At 43.4% G+C, this 26,049-nt stretch overlaps 1 protein-coding gene and 1 pseudogene across 1 annotated transcript in view; both read left to right on the forward strand.

Annotated features, from left to right (window-relative positions):
- LOC134737555 (protein FAM182B-like) overlaps window positions 1-26,049 on the forward strand; it is a 779,394-nt gene that overhangs the window by 292,154 nt on the left and 461,191 nt on the right. The window lies entirely within an intron of this gene.
- On the forward strand, window positions 1,215-25,748 carry LOC129017543 (putative uncharacterized protein LINC02693; annotated as a pseudogene).

Here is a 26,049-nt window from a genome sequence, read left to right on the forward strand (position 1 = left end):
ATAAGCCTGAGTGAAAGCACAGCCCCTTTACTACTAGGAAATCTGAAAATAAATGAACATAAACAAACATAATTTTGTATTTTTTATGATGTCATTTGTCCCAACAGCCATCTGACATCAATAGCCCTGATTACTAAAAGTGTCAGCGTTATAGAAATGTTCTCCTCCTTTTTGAAAACCATGTTTATTTTTCCCCCACAATACAGCGCTATCTGCAAAGCCTTGAACTGATAACATAGCTCAGGGGCTAACTCTGTCTTAGCAGAGTAGCAGCTGAAAAAAGAAGACAATTCTTAACAAACAGGGAGATCAGGAATGCTCACTTCTAAAAACATTATTTATTCATGGCAAGTGGTATTTCTGACGTGCAAATGAAGCTTAAACTTCAGCTTTAATTTATAAGAATTAGGAAATACAGATTAAATCTCTGATGCCATATTGTGAATTCAGTAAAGGTTAACTAATCTACCCCGCACAGACAAACGTTAGCTATCCTACGCTTATTATTCTGGAAATTTAATAAAAATTAAACAAGAAGCCTCATAGAGTATAAGAATTGTCCCCCCGCCTTAACAATGTTGTTTTCAGCCTCTGTTGCCTGAAACATTGCAGAATAATTCAGATTTTTTTTAACCCCGCCTTTTTATTGAGTAAAACCAAAGTACTAAACTAATAAATATGAAAAAGGATGTTGGGTTTAAAAAGAAAAAGCCTCAAGACATCGAGCCTGTTAGATATTTTAAAAGTGAAGACTGAGAAGGAACGCACTGTTGCTAAACAGAATCATAGGATTATGGTCAATTTATAGTCTTTTCAATATGGGATTTGAATGTTCTGATATTAGATACGATGTACATACTTTATTTATATAGTACCTCCCGAGAAGAAAAAAAACCAATATTGGTTTATACAGTATTTGGCATGCTATGCACATATGCAGTGATGTATAGGATGTCAGAGCTAGAAAATAGCTTAGATACGATTTGGATTCAGCGCTGGGCGGGTCCGCCCCCGCCAAGCCCCGCCCCGTCCCCTCCCCCCGCCTCGCCTCGCCTCATCCCGCCCACTCCGCCCCGCCCACTCCGCCCCCCGCCCCCTGCCCCCTGCCTCTCCGCCCCCCGCCCCGTCCCCTCAACCCCGCCCGGCTCCGCCTCCTCCGCTCTGATCCGCCCCGCCCCGTCCCCTTCGCCTGCCCCGCCCCCGAGACATGCGCTGTGCGCCTGGCCGGCGGGGCTGGCTGAGGACTGCGTGTGGAGCTCCGTGGCCGGTGTCTGAAGTCGTCAGTTTACTGCTTGTAAGGAACATAGCGATCACTGGGAACCTGGAAGTAGAGACTCCTTTCTGCCGTCCCTTCGTCCCTCGGGCTGCTGCGAATCCCCCCGCCGGCCTCCAGGACCCCGGGCTGACAGAACGCCCGCACCGGTCCCTCCGCCCCAGGGCCCGCTATGCGCCCGGCATAATGGGAGAAAAATCACAATGGAAAGGCCCAGCCCCTTGCCATGCAGACGGGAAGCTTGGTCGCACGTCTGATCACCCTTACGCCCCTTGGGGCTTCACTCCCTCTTCGCGGGCTCCAACAACCTGGGTCAGGGCCTCCTTGTCCTGCGTGGGCCTCTCGGCCGCAAGAACACAGTCCCGAGCCCCGGCGAGCCCGCAGGCCTCCCACCCTCCGTGCACAGGCTGCACTTCTGCGCCCCAGCACTGCTCCTGCGGGACCATCTGGATCACTTTTCCATTCTGATGACGTCCTGTACTTCGTGGCTGCAGGCTCCTCAAGCCCCAGGTCTGTGCAGAGACGAGCAAAGCTTTCTGGAGCACCCATTTTACTACCAGATTTGGAAGGAACGAAGTTAAGTAATTTCCAAGGTAAGTAATTAAAATTTTACGATGAAAAAGCTAGAAACTCTTCGGCTGGTAATAACTGTCAGACATATCTGTGCCTGAAATGTCAGACTTTTTCTGAGAAAAAAACTGAAAACTTGTTTCCCATTATTTTAAATAGGAAAAATTATAGGGCACAGCAAGTCAATAGAAAAAAACCTACCAATTTCCTAACTCACAGTGTGGCAGTAGATTTAAGTTGCACATAAGTTAGGATGTAAAATGCTTAAATGTTGCCACTTGGTCACCCACATTTGATATGGTTGTTAACATGCAGTTGCCTTAGATGCAGTAGCTGTGGCTTGAGACCAGCAACATCCTTTTGCTGAACCTCCCCTTTGTCACCTGAACCTCCCCTTTGTCAACACATCAAAGCTTTTTAAGTGACTGTCATGATCCTGATGGTCTACCAGTTGTTTCTGGAAGCAACATGTGGCTTTTTCCAGCAAACTATTTAGTTTAAAATGTTGTAATTTTTGAAAGCTCAAACATTATGTCTACAACCATCACCCAAAAAATTTGAGACAGGTTCTTGCTCTTTTGCCGGAACTGCACCATGATAGGGGCTCCAGCGATCCACCTGCTTCAGCCTCCCCAGTAGCTGAGACCACAGGTGTGCGCCACCATGTCTGTTAATTTCTAAATTTTTTGTAGAAACTACATCTCCCCACATTGCCCAGGCTGGTCTCGAACTTCTAGACTCAAGCAGTTTTCCTGCCTTGGCCTCCCAAAGTGCTGGAATTACAGGCATGAGTCACCAACCGCACCCAGCCTGAAAAAAGATTTGTGAGATAAATAGCTGCTATACAGTTTCGATATTAAAAACTAAGATGTGTTCTTCCAGGAAAGTAATAATTTCGGATCTATTCTGTGTCACATCCTGTGTTATGAAATAGATGGCAAAAAAAAAAAAATCCCATTTAATTTAAAGATGGAAGCTGTAACTTCAAGTAAATTTGGAGCTAAGGAGTCCTTTCGGGCTATGACCCCAGAATTCTGGGGTTCTCTGTACCGATTTTTTGCTAGTGTCCACACACAAGCATTCCTTAATGCTGTGTGTTAAACAAATGGACCTTCTTTAACCCCAGATTTCTCTCCATTTACCATTCTGTTTCTCTGCTCCATGCAACTACCTCACCTCATATCCTCTCTTGCACCCACTCCTTTCGAGCTTTCCTCCAGGATACTTTGCTGAAATGACTTTTATCTCAGTCATTTAGCTGCATTTGACACAGATGATACAATTGAGGATTTCCACCCTTTCTTCTGGATTTTAGGGACCTTCTCTCCTGGATTCCCTCTCACCTTTATCTTCATCCTCCTGCTCCTCCTCCACCAGATCTCTAATGATCCTCTCAGAATGATCCCACACAGTCTCATAGCTTTAAATACCATCCATCTGTTGATAACCACTAGGCTTGGGGCCTCTTCCCTGAGGGGAGCACCAAGAGTCATCCCTGACTCTTTTCCCTTCTCCCCCAACCCCCATGCAACCACACGGCAAGTCCTGTGGCTCTTGAGTGCAACCAGCATCCTGATTCACCATCTCCATTTCCACAACCAGTTTCAGTCACCTTCCTCTCCTACTGGTCTACTGCCAAAGATCGTCCAACCTCCCTGCATCCTGTCTTGCCCTGCTACAGTCCAGCCTCCACTCAAGCATCCAGAGTGATCTCTTGAAAATGTTAAAACATGATATAAGCATACCCCCACCCCAGTGTAAACCCTGCCACTGTCTACTCATTGCAGTGAATAAAAGCTCAGACAACCTGGTGCATGCCTCTTCAACCTCATCTCCTACCCTTGCTTGTTCTTGCTATGTGGGTCAGATTTTCTGGTCTGCAGAGCTGAAAACAATCTTAACTGACAAACGCTAGATCATAGACTGTATCTACAGCATAAGGCATGGAAGGAAAAGTCCAAGAGAATGAAGGGCCAGAAAAGTTTGTTTAAAAAAAAAAATAAAAAGCACAGGAAACTGGAAACATAACTAACCTGTATGTATATACTTAAAAGAACATGGTAACAAAATGAACTCTTTAGAAACTGAGCCAACAGACTTGCAAACAAGTAGAAATACCTTTGGTCCTACTCTGAAAACAAAAAGAATCCTTAGTGAGTATACAAGAACAAAAATTGTACACATTTCTGGGTCATAATGCAATAAAACTAGAAATAATCAAAAGAGAATTTAAAGATGTTCAGCTTCCTGAAAATATTAAATTATCCTTTTAAACAAATTAATGCCTACATCAGGGTGCAAATCCAAAACACAAAGACCTTGCCTATAAAAATATATTTTTGCAAACAACAGTGTATCGGGATGTAAGGAGAGAGCTCACTGACTCAGAAGCTCCCAGAGTGACCAGATGTGTTCATGGGAACTGGAGCACTGCCCTGAAGTCATTTGACATCACCTTATTACAAGTAGGAACAGCCATGCTGGGAGATGCTCAGATGCCAGTAATAAGTCAGAGGATTCCCTCCTGAACGGGACCTCCCAGTCCTTTTGGCACAGGGTTCCAGGCGTGACCACAAATCCATCGGTGAGGGCTTTCAAGATCAACCTACCCTCAGGCAGTGGAGTGGAAACTGGCACTAGCAGCTACAGTGGAAAAAATGAACGTCCTCTAAGAATATGTCATCTGCCCCATGCAAAGACTCTGGATCCCAGAAGTCCTCCTGTTAAGGACTTGGAGCCAGACAACTTCATTTCCTGTCACCTGGGCTGCTCTCCCTCTGACAGCTATGGAAATTGGTGAAGCACAGGAACATATTGGAAATGGCAATGATGTGCCATGCCAATGTGTGGAAGTGTACAAGTTAAGTAATATTTTAAAAACAGAACTCACAACAGTTTGCACAATCCGACCAAAGCTCTGTCATGTATGTTCCTAAACAAGTTTGGAAGAGAATTTGGAAATGGCTGAAATTTTTTTATAAAGCTCATGTTTTTAGTTTGTTTAAATGTAAAAGCATACACTTAGAAACAAGTTAGTATGTAAAAATTTTTAATCTTAGCTATCTGGAAGCTTCAAATACCTAGAATGAGGCATTTCCCAAAGGTCTCTGTAACTTGAATTTCACCGTAGTTTGAAAACTCTTGCCCAGCATAATGGCTAACACCGGTAATCACAGCACTTTGGGAGGTTAAGGTGGGCAGATCACTTGAGCTAGGAGTTAGAGACCAGCCTGGGCAACATGGTGAAACCCCATCTCTACAAAAAATTTAAAAATTAGCTGGGAGTGGTGGCACTGCCGATAGATACAGCTACTCAGGAGGCTGAGGTGGGAGGATCCTTGAACCTGGGAGGTCTAGGCTGCAGTGAGCTGTGATTGCACCAGTGTACTTTAGCCTGGGCAATACTGCCAGACCCTGCCACCTCCCCTAAAAGAAAGAAAACTATTAGTTCATAGTGCAGCTGATGAAATAATATGCATCCACAAAGAAAGGGGCAATCATAATATGTATATAATTACTCAGTATTAAAATATTATGTATAGTATTACATATATTGAATACCTATAATGAATGGGGCACTGCTTTAAGCACTTTATACTCATTATCCCACAAGAATTCTCTCTCCAGCAGGTCTTAGTATATTCAATTTAAGGGCTAATTAGTAAGCAATATATAGAATTGAATGAGAAACTACTTAAAACATAGAAGGCTCTCGAAAATACAATGTGGAATGAGTAACGCAAGTTACAGAGATACACAGCACATTTATAGAAAGTGTAAAAACTTACAAAGTTAAACAGTATATTATTTAGGGAAACAATATATTATTTAGAGATATTATTATGTAATAAAAGTATAATGAAAGTCAGGGAAATAATACTTTTTGTAAAGCTTCAGATGAATGATTGTCCCAGATGGGGTTACATTTCAGAAGGGCCAACCATGCAGATGGCTTCAAATGTAGTGGAGTAGGTGATGGGTACAATTATTTATTTTACTTTTATGTGAGTCTGTGTATGTGTGTGTGTGTGTGTAATTTTGTATGTATAAAATAGTTCGTAATAATTTTTTTTTTTGAGTTGGGTTGTTTCTCTGTCTCCCAGGCTGGATTGCAGTAGCATCATCACGGCTCACTGCAGCCTTCACCTCTCAGGCTCAAGTGACCCTCCCACGTCAGCCTCCTGATTACCTAGGACTACAAGTGCACACCACCATGCTTGGCTAAATTTTTTAAATCTTTTGTAGAGATCGGGTCTCACTCTATTGTCCAGGCTGGTCTTGAACTCCTGGCCTCAAACAGTCCTCTTGCCTCAGACTCCCCAAGTGCTGGGATTACAGGGTAAGTTGCTGTGCCCAGCCTAATTTTTTTTTATTTTTAAACAGCTTTATTGAGGAAATATTCACATACCTTATGATCTGCTAGGGTTTAGTATAATCACAGATATGTGCAACCAAAACCGTGGTTAAGTTTACAACATTTTTATTAGTCCTGTACCTTTTAGCTATCACCCTGTTCCCCCCACCACCTACCCCAGCTGTAAGCAACCACAAATCCAGTTTCCATCTCAATAGATTTGTCTTCTCTGGGCATTTCATATAAGTCGATCCATATAAGTGTTTTTTCATGTCTGGCTTCTTCACATTTGTCTCATTCCAGAAGGTGCCTGAATTTTTCCACAACCGTGAATGCTAAGCTGTGGGGTGAATTTTTGGTTCCCAAGTGAATGTGAATGAGGCAGAGTGGAAGGAGAGTTCTTTGACTGAGGGAACGGGACAAGAACCAATGAAAGAAAGAGATCCAGCAGGAGGGGAGGGAGGAAGCGGGGTGGAGAGCTGCTTGAAGCAGATGAACAGAGCTCCAGGCCATGACAGCAGAATAGAAGGTGCAGTGCAGCGGGGTGCAGGTCCTGAGGGGGTGAGAGGGGGAATGTGGAAAACAGCAGGTCATAAACTCTGAATTCCAGCTGCTGGAGCTGTGGGTCCCAGGGGCCTGGTTATCCCCTCACAGGCAGGAGCTGGAAAGTGGGGCGCTGCTCAGGTCCAGGAAGGAAGTGGGTGCACGGGTGGTGTGGACATGTGCATGGAAGCCCACAATGCCCACAACGTGAGGTCAGAACTTCAGGGAGAACCTGCATTTGGGCTCCAGGCTGGTTGGAAGTATTCTTTCATTCAGCAGCCTTCTCATTAAGTGCCTGCTGTGTGACAGACACTGCAGAGCACAGAGATGCAATCTTACCTGTCCCAGCCTTCCAGGCACCAGGGGTGCCACGCGCTTTCAAACAACCAGCTCTCATGTTTCATAGAGCAAGAACTCACTCACTACCACTGGGACAGCACCAAGCCATTCCTTCCAGGGACTTGCCTGGAAGGCTGGGACATGGTTATTTTCCATCTCCCCATGGTTCATGGAACTGTATTCTGCATAGAATGGGCAAAGTGCAACTATCATTGATTAGTAATTGAAGAAACAAAGATTTCACCTTCATGTTTTTTACAAAATGCAATATCTGAGATGTAGCATTCTATATCTTTGGCTTCTTTAATGTTAGCTATACAGACAAAATAGAAAATGAAAAAACCTTCCAATATTAAATATTCACATTGATGTCTGTATTAGTCTATTTTGTGTTGCTATAAAAGAACACCTGAGGCTGGGTAATTTATGAAGAAAAGAGATTTATTTGGCTTATGATTCTGCAGGCTGTACCAGCCTGGCACCACCATCTGTTTCTGGTGAGGACCCTAGGAAGCCTCCAATCATGATGGAAAGGGAAGCGGAGCAAGGAAGAAAGGAGGTGGGGTGCCACATGCTTTCCAACAACCAGCTCTCATGTTTCATATAGCAAGAACTCACTACCACTGGGACAACACCAAGCCATTCCTGAAGGATCTGCCCTCAAAGACCAAACACCTCTCACTAGGCCCCACTTTCAACATTGGGAATCAAATTTCTTTCTTCTTTCTTTCTTTTTTTTTTTTTTTTTTTTTTGAGATGGTGTTTCGCTCTGTCTCCCAGGCTGGAGTGCAGTGGCATGATCTCAGCTCACTGCAAGCTCTGCCTCCCGGGTTCATGCCATTCTTCTGCCTCAGCCTCCCGGGTAGCTGGAACTACAGGTGCTCACCACCATGCCCGGCTAATTTTTTTGTGTTTTTAGTAGAGACGGGGTTTCACCATGTTAATCAGGATGGTCTCGATCTCCTGACCTTGTGATCCGCCTGCCCTGGCCTCCCAAAGTGCTGGGATTACAGGCTTGCACCACCGCACCCATCCTAGGCCCCACTTTCAACATTGGGAATCAAATTTCTTTCTTCTGTTTTGTTTTGTTTTGTTAAAGAGATAATCTCACTCTGTCACCCAGGGTGGAGTGAAGTAGCGCAGTTATAGCTCACTATAGAAGCCATGGCTGAGCTGAGCCATAGCTTACTGTGGCATCCAACTCCTGGAGCTCCAGAGGTCCTCCCACCTCAGCCTCCTGAGTAGCTGGGATAACAGGCTCAATCCACCATGCCCAACTAAGCTTTTAATTTTTTGTAGAGACAGGGTCTCACTAGGATGTCAAATTTCAACATGAGATTTGGAGGGGACAAATATTCAAACTGTATCAATGTCAACAGGTTTTTTTTTCCTCATAAAGAGTATCTATGTGTTAGGAACTTTAGATGTTTAAAAAGTGGTGGGGGGGAAGAAATATATAATAAGGGACACACACTTTATAATTTCCTCACATTTTAAATTACTCCAATAACTAATACATAGATGGATTTATGGGTCTGGAATTTTTTCAGTGAGACATTTGTTTATAATTAAAATGTGGATTTTATCTCCTTATTCCTTTTTAATTCAGTCCCAGGCCTGAGCCACCATCAAAACCTTCCTACATTGAAGCTGGGGTTTTTCCCTGAAAATGTTGCTTGTTAGGAAACAAGGAGGCAGTTGCCTTGAGCCAGCTGACCTCAGCCGCCATGCCGCTCTCACAGAGGAGTGTTATTCAGTGGGAAGTTTTGCTCCCTGCATGGCACCGCAGCCCCTCAGCCATGAACTCAGCAAACACTGTCCCATTTTGCCCCCAGTAACAAGCACAGGGGCACCATCACAGGCTAGTACCCAGTGTGAACTAAGTCTTGGGAACTTACTGGAATTGTTGGAAGATATGTCCCTTTTTAGTAATGCACATGGCTGTAAATATTAGGTACAATTTGATTTCAGACTCAATTCATGATGTGTTTTGGCTCAGCTGTGGCCTGCATATGGTGTTGCTGAAACAGAAATGAAAATGCTGGTGAGCCACAGAAAGAAAAATCCTGTGTTTTCTGAAAGCTTCCAACATCTTTGGCCTTGTTCCTTAATCACCTGGGAGGAAGAGGACCTACAAAAACTGGAAACGCAGTGGCCAGCAACCAGCCCTTGACAGGCTTGCTGAGCTGTGAGGGTCTGGAGGAGGAAGAAGCTCTGCATTGTTTCTGCAGCCCCTGTGCAAAACAATGTTGAATTCCAGCGTGATATTGAAATGAATGTATTTTATTGTAATGTTAAATCTTAAATTTTTTATTAAGTCCTTTGTTCACAAATGGAAACAACAAAATGACAAATTATTTAAATTTTCAGATTTTATAACCTTCCTGTCCTCTAGCAAAAAAAAAAGAAAGAAAGAAAGAAAGAAATTTGATTCCCAATGTTGAAAGTGGGGCCTAGTGAGAGGTGTTTGGGTCTTGGGGACAGATCCTTCAGGAATGGCTTGGTGCTGTCCCGGTGGTAGTGAGTGAGTTCTTGCTCTATGGAACATGAGAGCTGGTTGTTGTGAAAGCGCGTGGCACCCCACCTCCTTTCTTCCTTGCTCCACTTCCCCTTCCACCATGACTGGAGGCAGCCTGAGCTTCGGAAGGGAGGCAGTCCTTTAAGACAGCCGTGTCAAATATAAACAATATGAGCTATGCCTGCCTGTAGTTTTAAATTTTCTACTAGCCAGGTTAAGGAAACTAAAGAGAAACAGGTGGAAGTGATTTGTAATAATATAATTTATTTGACCCAATGTATCCAAAATATTTTAATGTGTGATCAGTATAAAATTATTAATGAAACATTTTACATTTCTTTGTCCTAAATCTTTAAAACTCACTCCATATTTTACACTTCTAGCATATCTCTGTTCAAAGCAGCCAGATTCAAGATGTTCTGAAAGCTCTGACTCCCTGAACTCAGGAAGGTGAAGGGCCTGAACCCCACTTCTCTGCCAGGAGCGAGGGAGCTCCCCCTCCCTACCCACATCTCTTCCCAGTCCCAAAGGAAGAGAGAGTGCCCTGAGAGAGCAGGGGCTGCCAGCAGGAGGTGGCCACAGGTAGGCCACTGCTGCCCATCTGCTGCTTGGTGCGGCCATTCTCCCCGCCAGAGATCAGAGGACAGCAGGGTCCCAGGAGGTGGGACCTGTCCACAGCCTTGACCTCCAGAGTTTAGATTTGGAGGGAATAGATTCCAGACAAACGCCTTACCTTGCTATTTGGCCCTTGCCCTAGTGGTCAGGCTGTCATCTATTTCCTCCTGTGTTGTGCGATACTGTGTGAGTTTTAAGCACATACACGTCTACATGCATTTCTTTATAATTCAAGGGACCCAACTTCTAATAAGGGGAAAAGGAATTCAGTACCTAGACAGTCCCTATAGTGTGCCAGCTAACTTGTAGTCAGCATGTTGTTAATCCTGGCATCCTGTCAGCTCTGGGTGTGTTGGTTAGCTGTTACTGTGTAATGAGCCATCCCAAAACTTATTTAGCTCATGATTGAGCAAGTCAGCAATTTATGACAGGCTCCTGCCATAAATTACTTACTATACATATAAAACCTGCCGTACCTTTGTAAGGTATAGCAATCTTCATGTGTGTGTATGGGAGAAGGGGGTCAGCTGCTGGTGACCAGGAAGCTCTGCTGTTGAGAGTGAGTTGACTGTGGAGTGGGCAACTTTGGTTCTCTTCCCCAAAGTGTTTCATCCTCTAGCAGGCTAACCTGGCCTTGTTGTCATGGAGATGGCAGGGTTCTGAAAGAAAAGGAAGAAGCATTCAAGACGTTTTGAGAGTGGGCCCAAAACTGCCAGGTGGATCCAAGTCTTGGGAAACAGATTCTAACTCTGGATGGGAGCAGCTGTAAAAGTGCATTGCAAAGGGTGTAGACACAGGGAAGGTTGAAGAAACACGTATAAAGCACTCCACATGTTTGGAAATTCTTTTCATCCCATTTTGGTATTTGTAGGCTATTACTGGTCTTCAACACAGACTAAATCAAAATGCTGTGCCCAAAACAACCTCTTACTCTGAAAGCAAGTGATGTAAAGATAGATCTGCTGAAAAGACATTTCCTCCTGCTGCACTTTAGTCAAGCAGCTGAGCACGTCTTGAAGCCGTCCTTTGATTTTAACAGGGCAGAGCTGTTTTCTAAGATGGCCCACCACCCCTCCCCACAAAGCTGAGATGCTGCAATGAGGCAAATCCCAGCAGCACACAAGGAAACCAGGCACAGCTAAGGTTCTCACCCCTGATGCACCATATAATCACCTGGGTGGCAGGGGGCTTTTAAAATTCCCAAAACCCAAATTGCAACAGACCAGTGAAATCAGAATCCCTGGGGTAGGATCCAGACATCCTTGCTGTTTAAAGCTCTCCAACTGGTTACAATGTGTGGCCAGAATTGAGAACCACAGCGTGAAACCAACGTCTTTTGATGAACTAGTAGCAAATGGTTTCTCAAACGAATGTGAAGTCTTTGCTGCTGAGCTGTAGCCTTTCAGTCTTACTTGCGTTATTTACATTATTTACATACTATCTTTTGCAGGACTTGACCTCTGCTCCTTGTTTTGTTTCTGATTCAACTCAATTTCACAAGTACTGAGTGCATATGATGTGCAGAACACCGTGCTAGTTATTGTGGCCTTGGTTTGGGGAGGACTTTGCTGGGAAATAAAATCACATCGTCAGAAATAAGAGTCTTGCTACTTACCAAATTGAGGCAAAAATGGGAAGACCTAGGGGGTCTCACCCAAGGGTTAGGACACTAATAGATACATCAGAATATTACAGTTCATCTGCTGATGCTGTGAATGGAAGTGTTCCACTTTGAAACAAAAAACGCTGCTGTTACTCTGAGATACTAAGTTTTGTGTGCAAATACATGGTATTTAAATATTTTGTTGATATATAACATGCATGTAGAAATACATGCATAAAGCATTCCCGTAAGCTCAATGTATATTATGACAAAATTGATACACGTGGGTAACCAACAAATAGAAGCAGCGTCACTCATGTGGCCCAGAAGCGCTTTCTCCCTCCCTCCTCTTCAAATGTACCAGTGTCTTAACAGCTGACATTACAGATCAGTTTTGTCTTTCTGTGCAAGTCTTTTCGTTACAGAAAAATGTAAATATATAAAAATTGAACAAAATTGTATAATAGAGCCGTGATCCAGCTTCAACAGCTAATAATCATGTGCCATTTTTGTTTCTTCTGTACCACAGCCCTTTCCCTACTACCCTTCATTTTATCTTTTTTTTTTAGTTCTTTTTTGGTGAGGTAAGATACACATGCATTGAAAGGCACAAGTCTTAATTGTACAGCTTTGAAAAATAAATACACCCATATAACCTTCACCTCTTTTCAGAATGGAATATTTCAATCATCCCCAGAAAACACCCTCATGTTCATTCCTAGGCAATTTTTAACTTCCCCAGAGGAAAGTACTGTTGTGGGGGTTTTTTAACCGTAAGTTCATTTTACTTGAAATCATACAATATACATTTTTATGTCCAGCAGTCTCAGCATAATATTTGTGAAACACCTCCATAGTGTGTGTTTTAGTAGTTTGTTCCTTTGTATTGCTGAATAGTATTCTGTTGTATGAATGCACCGTGGTTTGTTCATACATTTCTCTGTTGATGAATATTTGGGTTATTTCCTGTTTTGGGCTATCATAATAGTAAAGGTCTATGAACATTCTTATACAAGTACTTTTTTGTATTGTTTTATTCCTTTATTAGCATTGAAGTGACACATTTTTTCATTTTTTAGCAGTTGCTCCAAGGATTACAATGTGCATCATTAACATTCTCACAGTCTAGAATTAATATTGTACTATTACAGTGAATGTAAAATAGAAAAACTTGCTACAGAATAGTGCCATTTATCTCCTATCCTTTGTGCTGTTGTTGCCATAAATTTTACATCTGCATGGCATAAACCCCATAACACAGTGTTATATTTGCTTTAGTCATAGATCTTTAGATGAAATTAAGAGGAAAAAAAAAGAAAAATATATAATAAATATTTGGAGGGAGATGTTTTGAGGCCACAGAAACATACTGTTTCTTCATCCAAAATTTTTGCATTCGTTGATGACTCTTTCCTGCAGTAATGATTACTGTGGTGTTCTAGTGGTAGTTTTCTGTTTGTGCTCCTTCAACATTTATTACTTGGAATTCTTCTGCAAGGAAGATTTGTCTTTCCTTCCTGATTTATTTAATCTTTTCTATATCAGTATGGACTTGTGGATATTTATTTTATGTTCTTGGTTACAGTTTAGTGCTGTCATAGTTGTTTGCCACTCACATTGTTCCACCTTGAGTCATAGCTCTTCCAGGTTGGCTTCTTTTGACATGTCCCCACCGTTTTATATTTTTTAAAAGCACTTTCTTATTTTCTGGCACTGCAAGTTGCTCTAATCTCATCTCGTGTTTTTCATGGCAGGCCTAGAATTAGTCATTTCTCCAAGAAGCCTTGGTTTCTTTTATAGGAGAATGGTATTTAGAAACCAGGATCTGGGTACTGGGTGTGCTCATTAATACTGGGATATCACTGCTTCGAGGCCCTCTCAGCATAGTTTGGAAACACGTGAATGTTTCCAAACATGTATGCATGAATACAAACTCAGCATCTACCTATCTACATCTGTCCATCTAAACAGATACATTAAAAGAGACATGGGTTCATACTGACATTCCTAAGTCCAGTACAGCACCTTAGGGTTTATTCTAGCATTCTCCCTTTGTTTATTTATATCTCTTTCACCTAAAGAGAGAAACTGGGCTCTAATTTTCTAAAATATATTTGCTAACATGGAAAATCATTTCAGAATTGCTAACCCATATCCTGAAACAAATTTGCCAACCAGAATACACTATGTTTGTGTGCAGTTCTTGAGTCTTACAGTATGCAGTCAAAACAGTATTTTCCAAGGTTACTTAGGTGAAGACTTTTTTCCCCCACATTCTTCAATATGGGTTAGTCAATATTTTTAATTCAGTAAAATTCATTTGTCACCAACTGCATTCCATCTGACCCACCCACCATCTTTGTTGATTTTTAAATTTATATAGAATAAAACTCATTCTTTGTAACATACAGTTTCATGAGTTTTGACAACTGTATAGAGTTATACATTCACGTTCACAGTAACAGAACTGTCTCATCACCTCTAAGATTCTCTATTCTTGACGCCTCTTTGTAGTTAACCCCTTCCCCAACCGCATTATTTGGCAACCACTAATCATTTTCTATCCCTATAATACTACCTTTTCTAAAATATCATATAAATAGAATTATAGAACATATACAACACAGATGAATCAATTGGTTGTTTGTTGTTGTTGAGTTGTCAAGAATCGCTTGGCGATATATGTGAGAGTTTATTTTGGGGCTCTCTAGTCTATTCTGTTGGTCTATATGTCTGTCTTTATGCCAGCACCACATTGTTTTGATTTCTGTAGCTTTGTACTAAGTTTTGAAATCAGGAAGTATGAGTCCTCCAACATTGTTCTTTTTCAGGATTGTTTGGACTATTCTGGATCCTGAAATTTTATATGAATTTTAGGATGAATTTTTCTGTTTTGCACAGGACATCATTGGGATTTTTACATTCTTGGTTTAGTTAATTCCTAAGTATTTTATTCTTTTTGATGCTATTGTAAATAGAATTTTCTTAATTTCCTTTTCAGATTATTCATTATTAGTATTTAGAAACACAGCTGATTTTTGTGCACTGATTTTGTATCCTACCATTCAGCTGAATTTGTTTATTCTAACAGGAGTGTGTGTGTGTGTGTGTGTGTGTGTGTGTGTGTAATCTTTAGGGTTTTCTACATCTAAGATCATATCATCTGCAAACAAATATAATTTTACCTCTTTCTTTTCAGTTTGGATGCCATTTGTTTCTTCTTCTTGCCTAATTGTTCTGGCTAGAACTTCCAAGCCATTTTGAATAGAAGTGGTGAAAGCAGGTCTCCTTGCTCTGTTCCTATCTTAGTAGAAAACCTGTCAGTCTTTCACCATTAAGTATGATGTTAGTGTGTGTTTTTCATATATGATCTTTATTATATTGAGGTAGCTTCCATCCCCTCTGCATTTGCTGAGTGTTTTTTCATGGAAGGGTATTTAAATTTTGTCAGATGCTTTTTCTACATCTGTTGAGATAATCATGTGATTTACCACTCCATTCTCCTAATGCAGTGATGTTTGAATGTTCAACCATCCTTGCATTCCAGGAATAAATTTTACTTGGTCATAGTGTATAATTATTTTAATATGCTGCTGAATTTAGTTTGTTGGTATTTTGTTGAGGATTTCTGCATTGATATGCATCAGGGAAGTGATACGTGTCTCTAGTTTTCTTGTCTACTTTTTTTCTGACTTTGGTATCAGGGTAATGCTGACCTCATAGAATGAGTTTAGAAATGTTCTCTGATTTCCAGTTTTTTAGAAGAGATGGATTAGTGTTATTTAAATGTTTGATAAGATTCACCAGTGAAGCCATCTGATTCAGGGCCTTTCTTTGTCAGAAAGTTTTTGATGACTGATTCAGTCTTCTTAGTAGTTATGGGGTCTATTCTAATTTTCTGTTTTTTCATGATTCAGTCCTAGTAGGTTTTGTATACCTAAGAACTTGTCTATTTTATCTAGACTGTCCTATTTCTTGGCAAACAGTTGTTTATAATACACCTCTTATAATTCTTTATTTCCGTAGAATTCGTAATAATGCCCCACTTTTATTTTTGGCTTTGAGTCTCTTTTTCTTAGTCAATCTAGCTAAAGTTTTGTCAGTTTTGTTCACCTTTTCAAAAACCAACTTTTGGTTTTGTTTATTTACTGATAAGGAGGGATTTATTTCTGTCATATACTGTTGGTTGTTTATATGCTTTATAGCTTTTTTGTTCTTCATTTCCTGCATACTGTATTCTTTTGTATTTAATTGATTTTTGGTAATGAAATGTTTTAATTTCCTCATTTCCTTTTGTATATGTTCTATTGTGTGTGTGTGTGTGTGTGTGTGTGTGTGTTTGTGTACCACCATGAGATTACATTTAACTTGCAAGTTTATTTATTTTATTCAATTGTATAAACATACTGTAATTTATTTATCCATTCTGCCCTTGATGGTCCTTTGGATTTTTTTTAATTATTGGACTTTTTTTTAGAGCTGTTTTAGATTTACATGAAAAATGAGTGGAAAGTACAGGGAGTTCTCATATATCCAGTTTCCTGCCCACATGCCCTGTTGTTACCCTTACAGTCTTGCCTTGTGGTACATTTGTTACAGATGATGAACAATGTAGAAACATTATTATTAACTAAAATTCACTAGAAGTCACTCTTTGTGTTGTACCTTCTATAATTTTGAGAAATGTGTAATGACATGACATGTATCCATCATTAATGCAGCATGCAGAATAGTTTCACTGTCTTAAAATATCCCTTGTGCCTCAGCTACTTGTTCCTTTTTTTCACCCTCCCCCTCCCACAACCCTGGCAACTACTGCTCTCTTTACTGTTTCCATAGTTTTGCCTTTTACAGAATATCATGTGGTTGGAATTCTATGGTACATAGCATTCAAGTGGGCTCCTTTTACTTACCAATATGCATCTAAGTTTCCTGTGTGTCTTTTCATGGCTTGTTAGCTCAGTTTTAAATCAAGGAATAATAGTTCATTGTGTGAATCCACAACAGTTTATCCATTCACCTACTGAAAGGCATCTTGATTGCCTCCAAGTTTTAGCAGTTATGAATAAAGCTATCATAAACATTTACATGGAAGTTTTTGTGTGGATATAAGTTGTCAGCTTACATATGATAAGTGTATACTTCACTTTATAAGGAACTGCCAGGCCAGGCACAGTGACTCATGCCTGTAATCCCAGCACTTTGGGAGGTTGAGGTGAAAGGACTGCTTGAGCCCAGGAGTTCATGACCAGCCTGGGCAATATAATGAGACCTAATCTCTACAAAATAAATTTAAAAATGAACCATCTGTGGTGGTGCCTGTTGGTGTTAATATCATTGTTATGCAACCTGCTCTAGGAAATGATGATCCTGTATTCTCTAAGATGAACCTAATGAGAACCACTCAAGTCAGTAGTCACAACCCATCATTAGCAGAAGCTCAGAAAATAAGATGTTAAATGCCTGGCCATTAAGTTTTCTTATCTTTATTTCTATAGAATCATCACCCCTGCCCCATAAACATGAAAGAAAAGACAAGAGAAGCACCCCAGAAGAGAAGGGGAGAAGTGCCCCAGAAAAAATCATACAGTCTCTGAAGTTTGCCCAGGTGGGCCCAGGCCAGCCAGCCTCTCCTCTGGTTGCCCAGCCAGCTACAGGCTGTCATTTAACCTTCCGCCCAGCATGCTTTTGAGTGTGCAGAAGTGCTGCATGCCCAAACATGCTGTGCACACAGAGCAGCTCTTTGTATCCCACTCCTGGCCGATCTCCTGCATCATCTCATTGAGCTTCATTGAACTCCACAGTCTGCATGCTCTGTGGAACTCAGGGTCTTCATTTTGCATGGAACTCAGGGTCTTCATTTTCCATGGAACTCAAAGTCTTCTTGCTGTGTGGAACTTGGAGTCTCCTGGCTCCATGGAACTCAGGGCCTTTGTGCTCCATGGAACTTGGGGTGTGTGTGATTCATGGAACTCAGAGTCCTTGTGCTCTGTGGTACTCAGAGCCTGTGTGCTCTGTGGAACTCGGGGTCTGCATGCTCCGTGGAAAGCACCAGGATGCACTTGACCCCCTACACCCACACACACATCCTTCATTTTATTCCTGGCCCTCACCTGTCCACCCTGTGAGGCTTCTTCACCCCCACTCTCCTTTGAGCTCATGCCGGGTCTTTTGCACTGGCCTGAAGCATGGGTGTTGGTAGGAGGGAGTGGCTGAGGTCATGCCTGCAGGCAAATTCTGCTAGTGTCGCACCTGATGGAGCTGCCTGGGGAGGATGTTTCCTTGGAGGACGCGCCCTGGCAGCCACTGGCTTCTTATGGTGCCTGCACTGCTGCTGCTGCCATGGGGGCGCCACAGGGCCACACTGGGGGCTGTTCTGGAATTGGTGGTTTTCATTTCCAGGTTAGGTAGGGACTGGCAGGCACCTTGGCTGTCCTTGTGGCTTCTGCCCTGACCCTGGTCCTACCCAGGCTGCCGATTTTCCGGGCTGCTGCTCTTCCAGGAGGAAGTAAAGGTGGGAATGGCTGAAACCTCAGCTTTGGATTCGCAGAGACCCTAAGCTGTGTCATGCAGAAAGGGAAAGGATTGCAGATGGTGATGGCATCAGCTGAAGGCAGGGGATTCACTGTGATGCTGGAGCCGTCCACGCTGGGATGTTTGCATACAGTCCAGGTTCAATTCGGTGGCCCATCAGCGGGTCCTGGATTCAGTCTCACTCGCAAGCCATGGACAACATGAGCTCAATTTGCCAGGACTCTTGGGGTTAGGGAGAGCTTAGCGTCCGGGTGGCTCTGGTTCCTTCTCATGCTGAAATTCTGCTGGTGTTCCTCCATGGGGCCCTTGTGGGTTTTTCTGAGGTGCCCCTCTTGCTGGAGTCGAGGATGAGAAATGTTTTCAGTGGGTTTTCACCCTCCACACATATGTAAGAGGTGTTGTGTTTCATTCCTGTCAGTATTCATTGCTGCAGCTTCCTGAAGTTGTGTCCGTTAAAAGGCAGGGACCCAGTGTCCAGGCTACAGAGGGTGACTCCAGGTTCCACAGCACCACTGTGGACCAGTGTGCCTATGGCCTTAGGAGAATTCCCAGATAGCACAAGGGGGCTGCCCCAGAGGGTGTTCAGCTTGTTGCCAACAGTTACTGAAGCCAGAGTCTGCAACCTTAATGTTCAGGTGAAGCAGCCAGAAACAGGTGTTCTGGCTTTAGGTCCCTGTGGACAATGCCATTCTCTCCTTCCCAGGCTACTGATGTCCTGGGTTGCTCCTCTTATGGTAGAAGCTCAAGATGGAATGGCTGGAGCTTGGCTGCCTCCGGTTAGAGCCTGAGCTCTATATTGCCGACATCACCCGGCAGAATTCCTCATGGGCCCCTTTTGTTGTGGGTGCGACTGCTGGGGCCAGGGTTGTCGTGGGTAGTAAAGGTATTTACCAAGACAACTGTGAGTAAAGAATGGCAAGTTTATTACAGAAACTATGAAAATACATTGCAAGAATGCAACATGCAGCACAGCAGAGAAGGGGCTGTCTGCAAAGATAAAGGGCTGGAGGGAAGTTTTCTAAGGTTGTGCTGGATGTGGCTATGTGCAGGTGAGCTTGTGCTATATGCTAAGAATATGTTGGAATAATTTTAACTGCCAGGGGTTTCCTCTTCTGGTGCCTGAGGGAAACGCCCTGCTGCTTTTAGCTGTCTTGTAACCCACACGCCTTTTCATTTCTGAAGTTGCAAGATAACGGCTGTGGTTTTTCACACAAAAGGGTTGCAGACTGGGTTAGGTCCATGTTCTGCCAACCTGGCTCTTTCCCAGTTTCAGTTAACTTGGTGGTTTACTAGAGCCCCACACCTTTCTGTTTCATATGGCCATGATCCAGCAGGTAATCCATTACCTCCCCTCCACTAGAGAGCTCCATGGCCAGGGGTAATCCTCACTTCTCTGCTAGAGTGCTCCATGGCCAGGAATAATCCTTACCTCTCCTCTGCTAGAGTGCTCCATGGCCAGGGGTAATCCTCACCTCTCCTCCGCTAGAGTGCTCCATGGCCAGGGGTAATCCTTACCTCTCCTCCGCTAGAGTGCTCCATGGCCAGGGGTAATCCTTACCTCTCCTCTGCTAGAGTGCTCCATGGCCAGGGGTAATCCTCACCTCTCCTCCGCTAGAGTGCTCCATGGCCAGGGGTAATCCTCACCTCTCCTCCGCTAGAGTGCTCCATGGCCAGGGGTAATCCTCACCTCTCCTCCGCTAGAGTGCTCCATGGCCAGGGGTAATCCTCACCTCTCCTCCGCTAGAGTGCTCCATGGCCAGGCAGTGTTTCCTGCGTCCAGAGCACCTCAAACAATTTCAGTGTTGTGGTGACTCAGGGCCTTCACCATACAGACTTGGCAGCATAGTCTAGAGGCTGGAGGGGCTCTGTGACTCCTATTAATGACGGTCACTGCCACGGTTTCCCCAAGTAGGATGTGCCGGGAGAACTGCTCCATGTTGGCTCAGCAGAATGTTATTATAGGTAGCTCAAAAAGAGAGGGAACAGGGCTTCTCTAGATTATTTCAGGGAACAGCTATTATTTGAATGTTAATTTAAGACTATTTTATCAATTAAAAATGTAAGACCCAAGAAACTTCATTTAGGAAGAATGAATAAATTGAATGAATACTGTTAAACTTTATTCTTCTTTCAACAAATATTTTCTGCTCCTCTCTATGAGTCAGGCACTGTGCTAGATACCATAACATAGAAACATAGCGTCAATCAAATATGGTGTGGGTACTGTATGTCAAATTTAAAAATAAAATAAAAGTGCTATATAAGAAAACTCTCAGTGCCCTGGAGGCAGGGTCCAGAGACATATCCTGTGGATGACTGGGGCTGAAGTTTAAGGGATGAGCGTCGGTGATGAGACGGATGGGAGAGGGCCCCTAGGAAAAGCGTCTTCAGGCAATTGTGGTTCAGTGAGCTGCAGCCGTCGCGGCAGGAGAGTGAGGAGCACGGCCTATCTGGTGATTTGCTGTGGTTATGTTCTGTAAACTTGCCTCCGGGTCCTGAAGTATTGCTTCTGGGGAAACACAGGGTAAGGTTCCTGCAAGCCTCTGGTTGCAATATTTTCAACTGCCAAGGCACCATTCATGTTCCATGGCTTCATTTTCCAACATCCCTGTAAAACAAGCCAGTCCCATCAGTGTTGAAAACTGCTCTCCACATACCCTTTTCCCGTAGAGTACTTCCTGATCTACAGAGCTGCCGCTGCTGAAAAGCTAACACTTTCCATGCCATGCTGCCTTTTGAAAGGCGCCAGCCAGGCAGCATTAGCTAAGGCCGCTTTTTGGCTCTCCTCACAACAGTGCTGCCCGCTGTGCTCTCATTGGTCATCATCTCATGAAGTCACAAATGTAGCTGCTTTTCCATGGTTTCGCCACACACCAGTGGTGTTAGTTTTGCACTTTCCCGAGCAGCCTCGTGTACAGGTTGGTGAAGCTCCCCTTCCTCTTTCTGGATGCACTGTAGTGCTTGTCATTAGCGTTGAACTCACAATTTGCAGCACTAGAACCCACACCTGAACCAAGCTTGGCTAACAAGCGTTTTCTCTGTAAGGCACATCACAGCCTTCTTGCTCATAAGGACACTAGACAGCGCTTCAGCATTATGCTTAGAGGCCGTTTCAAACTGTGAAATCTCCAACAACAAGCTCAAAACTGCAAAAAAAGTGGTACTATATAGACCATGAGAAGACTGGTTTGCAGGTTGAGAGTAGGAACAAGAAGGCAGCATGGGGCCCTGCATGGCCTCCGCTGGGAGGCCGATGGCTCAAATTGTTGCCCTGCTCTGCACATGTTTTCCTGTGATTGTGAAAGCAACACGAGTATTGATTTGGGGGTTAAAAATACATTTTAACAAGCAAACAAGTTCACAAATATGAAATAGTGGCTAGTGAGGACCACCCCCATGCGGGAGCTGCAGACAGAGGCTGTTGTGAGTGCGAGGTTTGCTCCTATCCCTGGAGCTTCTGGTTGCCACCAGCACCTTGTAAGCCAGGGAGTGGTGTCACTTGTACTGTAGCAAAAGCACCTTTTCTCAATGTGAAGTATGGCTTGAAGAGAGGAAGATGGAAGACTGGCTGGAAGATGGCTGTGTTAGGGGTGAAGCAAGGATGGGGGTGGATTGACCAAGCTGGGCCAGAGGTCCGAGGGGCTGATCCAAGAGCCCTGTGTGCCTGTGAGTCCTGGCGGAGTGGCCGTGCATGGTGACAGGAGGCATCTAGGACAGCACCCACGTTCCCGCCTGAAGCACATGAGGGTGGATGACAGGGTTCGGGGCCCTAGCCTTCAAGTCAGACACACCTGAGTTCAAATCCAGACTCCACCACTGACTGGCTGTGTAGCCTTAGACATGTTCCTTCACTTCCCTAAGCGTCCATTTTCTCATGTCCAATACATAGATTACTATGCCATAGGAATATTAAATAACTCAGTGATTTTGAGGTTAAAATGAGTGCTGGTGCTTTTTATTGAAATAAAGAAAATGGGAAAAGAAGCAGCATTTGAGGTGTGAAGGGGGGGAATCTGGGCATGGGGAGTTGGATGTGCCTGTGGACTTCCATGGACAAATGTCCAGCAGCCGTCTGGTGTGCTTCCGGGATGCTGGGGCCAGGACGTGGGGCCGCAACATACAGACCTGGAAGTTACGAGCAGGCAGGCAGCTGCTGCAGCTGTGAAGAGCAGGCAGTGCAGGATCAGAGGCCCAAGGGTAAAGCCTGGGGAATGCCAGCATTTAGGAAGAGGCCGCTGGAGATCAGGAAAGAGCAGCAGGAAAAGCAGGAGGGTGTGGAGGGATGGGAGGTGCAGCAGGAGGGTTTCCAAGAGGGAGGGGTAGGAGTCGGTGTTCTGTGGGCATGGACTGGAAGTCGTAGCACTTTTGAACTGTAGGGACCTAAGACATCTTTTAGTCTAATCCCCTTATCTATCCTGAAGAAGAAATCATGATTCCAAGGTGATGTGAGTTGCTTGCTTTAGGTCACACTGATTTCACATTGGGATACTTCGATTTCTAATGAGTAATAAAATATTTAATAAATATTCTCGAATTTGGTATTGCTCCTATTCAGTCACACTGGATATTTTCCCAATTTGATGAAACTGAGATTTTAACAACTGTTAACCATTCCATGTACTAAGATGCTTATAGTCAAACTGTGCCTCTTAAACATATTTTTATTGTATATTTAATAAATTTTGCTATAAAAATAAGGTTAAAAAACTCATAACTCATCAAACTGCATTTTAATTATAGTAAACACAAATTACACTGAAGCGGGAGAGTTCCCTGGCCCCCCTCACAGGACGTGTGACAAGGTAGTGTGGCTCTCTGCCTATTCAAACCCCTTACGGGAGGGGGATCACGCACAGGGACAGGTGCAGGAGCCCAAGTGGGTGTGTGCTACAGTGTGCTCTTTTAGCCTTGGCATCTGTGGACGGCTTGAGTGTTAACCAGCTCAGTGGACCCTCAGCCTTTCTGCAAAAGCAGAGGGTCATTGTGACAGCTTTCTGTATCCCAAGCTCTTGTCCAGCATCCTGGAAGAATCAGGTCACACACAGACTTGAAGGATAAATGCAGGGGTTTCTTTGAGGGGTAGAAGTGGCTCTTAGTAGGGATGGATGGGGAGCTGGAAAGGGGGATGGAGTGGGAAGATGATCTTCCCCTGGAGTTTGGCCATCCAGCAGCCAAAATCCTCTCTGACCACCCCCAGCTGAACTCCTCTCAGCATTCAGGTGTTCCTCATCTTCCTGCTTTCTCTGCCACACCATTCTGCTGTTTGTCTGCTTTTCTCTTCATCTCTTCATCTGCTCCTGGAGCCTGGGGTTTGGGGTTTATATGGGTACAGGATATGGGGGTGTGGTGGGCCAAAGGGCAACTTGTGGGTACGAAAACAGAAATGCCTGTTCCCAGTTAGGGCCATGGGTCTCCAGGCTTGAGGGTGGGGCCTTTGCTGGGGAGCCACCCTCTTCTATGCAGTATTTCCCTGTCTCTTTTCCATATCAATACCTCAATAAAATTTAGTTTTAAAAAATAGCACAAGTAAAAAGTTTGGCTATTTAAACTAAAAAGTAATTATGTCCTAAATTATTTTGTATACAAAGACCTGAGGATTTGAAATATTTTAATAATTGGAGCTTGTCTCTCCTTTGAGGGCACCACTTGCCCCGATCCCTCTTGGTTTCCCCCACAAGGTAGCAGGAGTGCCCATGAATGAACGTGGGTGAAATCATTGGATACAGATAGTAAATACATTCTATTTCCTGAAAAATATTACCTAACTACATGTCTAGATATGGAATTGCATTTTCAAGCCAAGTTGGAATTACAAATTGTAGCCCATTTGAAAATGCAAACAAATGTGTGACATATACACCCAGAGGAAAAGAAGTCACAATTATGAAAGAACAAAGTGGAAAAATATCTCTTTCATGTAAGATTGAGCATTTTGGTTGATACTGTGATAAAAAATCTTGTGATTGATTCTCTTTTGCATTGGTTTTTAGTGTCATTTGCCCTCTGCCCAACTCAGATAAAATTGTATATGATGTAAATAGCAGGAAACTATAAATGGTGATATTGTCCTGAAAGGAAGCCACTTCATTTTTCAAAGATTTCTTCTGCGGCAGGGATCTAGGAGTGTGCAGTGATGGAGTTTTGCATTTCTAGAGGAAAGAGCAGGCGGGGGTGTGTGCAGCCGGAAAGGGAGGTGTCTAGGTTCCAAGGGTAAATCCCACCCCCTTAGAGGGGATTGGAGAGCCTGGGAAAGAGGCTGGGCTGCCTGTGATCCCCACCCCACACCCTGCCTCCTACAAGCCCCCTAGAAGGTCCACACTTTGAGTTGTCAGCCAGAGACAGTAACTCAAAACCTTGGCTTTGGGCAGCCAGAAGCCGGGAAATGGGGGAGAGGGCAGGCCTAGACACCAGGGATGAAAATAAAATGAATATTGAAAATTACATACATGTAATGTTTCATATATTCCATATATTTTAATATAAATGCCAGAGGTTTTTGAACCAGAGTAACTCCATCTTGAATAGGGGCTGGGTAAATAAGGCCCCACCCTCAAGCCTGGAGAATCTTGAATAAGGCTGAGACCTACTGGGCTGCATTCCCAGGAAAGTAGGCGTTCTAAGTCACAGGATGAGATAGGAGGTCAGCTCAAGATACGGGTCACAAAGACCTTGCTGATAAAACAGGTTGCGGTAAAGAAGCCAGCCACAACCAAGATGGTGATGAAAGTGGCGTCTGGTTGTCCTCATTGCTCATTACACGCTAATTATGATGCATTAGCATGCTAAAAGACACTCTCACCAGCACCATGAGAGTTTATGAATGCCATGGCAACGTCAGGAAGTTATCCTATACGGTCTAAAAGGGGGAGGAACCCTCAATTCCAGGAATTGCCCACACCTTTCCTGGAAAACTAATTGATAATCCACCGCTTGTTTAGTATATAATCAAAAAGTAACAATAAGTACAAGCAGTTGAGCACCCCATTCCACTGCTCTGCCTATGGGGTGGCCATTCTTTTATTATTATTATTATTGTTATTATTATTATTATTATTATTATTATTCTTAAGACAGAGTTTCACTCTTGTTGCCCAGGTTGGAGTGCAATGGTGTGATCTCAGCTCACTGCAACCTCCATCTCCTGGGTTCAAGTGATTCTTCTGCCTCAGACTCCTGAGTAGCTGGGAATACAGATGCCCGCCACCACACCCAGCTAATTTTAATATTTTTGGTAGAAACAGGGTTTCTCCATGATCTCAAACTCTCGACCTCAGGTGATCCACCCACCTCCTCGGCCTCCCAAAGTGCTGGGATTACAGGCATGAGCCTCCGTGCTTGGCCACTGGAGTGGCCATTGTTTTATTCCTTTACTTTCTCTAATAAACTTGCTTTCACTTTATGGATTTGCCTCGAATGCTTTCTTGCACGAGATCCAAGAATTCTCTGTTGGGGCCTGGAACAGTGCCCCTTCCCAGTAACATAAATATGTAATAAAACAAAGGTCCATAACTTGACCCAATTGGAAACACAAAATTTACTATAAGGATTTATATGACAAAGGGATAAAAGGGGCCATGATTGGCTTTTGTGCCTGTGCAGCATGGGCTCCAGATTAACAAATGTTAAAATGCACCAATTGACAAAGCTTCATGAACTTAGTCAATGCTGGGACTCAAGTTACAGTTATACCTGTGAATCTC

Source organism: Pongo pygmaeus, chromosome 19, assembly GCF_028885625.2.
Source record: "Pongo pygmaeus isolate AG05252 chromosome 19, NHGRI_mPonPyg2-v2.0_pri, whole genome shotgun sequence".
Lineage (NCBI taxonomy): Eukaryota > Metazoa > Chordata > Mammalia > Primates > Hominidae > Pongo > Pongo pygmaeus.